Below are 2,418 nucleotides of genomic sequence, written 5' to 3' on the forward strand. Positions count from 1 at the left end.
AAACAGAGCTGGATCATTGATGAGCCTCATGCTTACGCAGAACAGGAAAGCTGACTTGAGGAATGTACAATTTGAGAGAACAACATGGATTTCAGCAACAAGCTTTTATTTGAGTCCATTCGACAAGCTTATTTGCATGTCAAAAGTGTTTAAACCAAAAGGAAATCAGCATATACATCATTATACATCTTATTTAATGCAAGAAGCATCTTTAAGAGAAGGCATGAAACATGTCGACATGACATCCTCTTTTCTTGAGCAACATCTCGCAAACCTCCTCCTGTTGTCGTAGCCGCTGCTGCATCTTCTTCGTTTGGTTGGGCCACAGCGCCAATAAATAGCCGAACGAAATGGCATCTTCATACGCAAACCATGTTATCTTCAGCACATCGCATGTCCGTACCGTCCTCGTCCGCAACTCTCATACGGAAGTCGCCAGATCTGGCCAGCACATGGCCTTGATCCCTTTCTGCATACTGAAAGCCACAGCTCCGGCTTGAGGTGCGGTTTCTCCAATAAGTAGAGGATTCAATACTCTGAGATCCGTAAAGGGTGCTCATGTTGAGCCCCAAGAGGCTTGAAGGCAAAGAAAGGAATCCCCTTGATCCAGTGGTGGCCAACGAGGGCCATTTTGTCGTGTTCACTGTACTAGATGATGCAAGGTTCATGCATGGCTCGCCTGCCATTCCTCAATAGCCGTTTATTTCAGGAGCTCCTCTCCTTGCTAGCAATGCAGGTTTCATGGAGTACGTCCTCTCCTTGCTCAGTAGACGCAAATCTAAAGAAGTGGAGAGGGCCTTGCTTGCCTCCATGTCTGCAGATCGGTACTCAGCGTCTGTGTCAAGTCATCTTGGAAACAAGCAACAACAATGAGTAGCGTTAACGTAGAGAGATGAAAGGTCTTTTTGACATTCCCAGGCATTATACATTTCTTCTCCCATTTCTTTGATCAAGTAATGATCGATCACTTTCCGACAGTCTTATTACAATCATTCAATCATCACAACGTCTTCGACTCATCCCTACGCTGCAAGAACACAAGAAGTACCTTTGTAGCACTCACAGAAGCCAACTGACCAACCTACCATCATAGGCAAAATGGTTTCATCTTCTCTCTCCAGTAACCTATAGAATTCTTAAGGTGGATGCCATGAATTGTTCTTGAAAAGATTAATATGGAATTACCGATCAAAATAACAGAACAGGAAGAAACCATTCAGTGATATATTCAAGACGACAAATGGCATGGAGCGTACATGTTTTTGGATGACCAGAACGAGAGGTGGAACGTCAATGAGTTGCTCAACCAAACCTAAACATATTGCTATCATCTTTACTACCTCTAGCAAGATCACATGGCTCTGCTCCCCTTGCAACATGACTTCTTGAGAGGCACAGTGATAGCACACCTCAAATGGTTGAATATAATGTCTTATTTGTATATATTGGAGGAGAGGATTTCCTTCGATCATCCAGCGAGATTTCATCGTGCAGTTGAGGAAAACCTATCTGCGATAACACAGCTCTGGCCTGAGGTGCCGTTCCTGCAATATAAGTAGTCGTCTGCATTTGGTGGTGATCCCAAGTTTCATCACTCTCTGATCTCTAAGGTCTGTTTCCCAAAGAAGTGCCTGCCCCATGTTGAGCCCCAAGAGACTTGTTGAGAGGGCAAAGAAAGGAGCCTCCTTGATGAGATCCGGTAGCCGTGGCAGATCCTGTGATTGCAGCGCTGCTGTAGTTGCTGACAAGGGCCATTGTCGTGTACACCGTGGATGATGCGAGGTTCATGCTTCCATTGGCCTTCCTCAAGAGCCGTATAGTTCAGGAGCTCCTAAATATGTCGTCGTCGGAGCTTGGATTACCTGGCGATGGACCGATCACATTGGCGCGCAGTGCCGTCCGTGTTCATGGAGTACATACTCTCCTTGCTTAACAGAGGCGTGTCCGGAGATGTGGAGAGGATGCTGCTTGCCTTCCTCGATGCGAATAAGTGCTCGGAGTCCTCGTGTCTTCATTCTGGAAGTCATCAGCAACAAATAGTAGCGGCATAGAGATCAATGTTTTCTCGAAACGAGTTTTGTGTTTCATGTAAAGAGATTTGATACAAGCAGAATTATACGTTTCTTCCTTCAATCCTTTTGCTCAAGCAAGCAGTTAAGCAGCTTGTCCTCTATCCTCAAGCCTCCTTCTGATGCAGCGTACAGTATCTGAAGTCCAAAACAAGATCAAGTTTGCCAAAGGACTCTCCAACCATCTCACTAGTACTCGAATTGTCCGAAAACAGAAAAGAAAGGAAATTTATAATAAATTCGTTCATGTAAAATATACTTTTCTTTTACATCAAAATACTAAGTTTAGCTTAGTATAAAGTTATAATTAAGCATCCGTTACCATTATCTTTCTTATAATTGTACTGTA

Source organism: Musa acuminata, chromosome BXJ2-4 (genome assembly GCF_036884655.1).
Source record: "Musa acuminata AAA Group cultivar baxijiao chromosome BXJ2-4, Cavendish_Baxijiao_AAA, whole genome shotgun sequence".
Classification (NCBI taxonomy): Eukaryota; Viridiplantae; Streptophyta; class Magnoliopsida; order Zingiberales; family Musaceae; genus Musa; species Musa acuminata.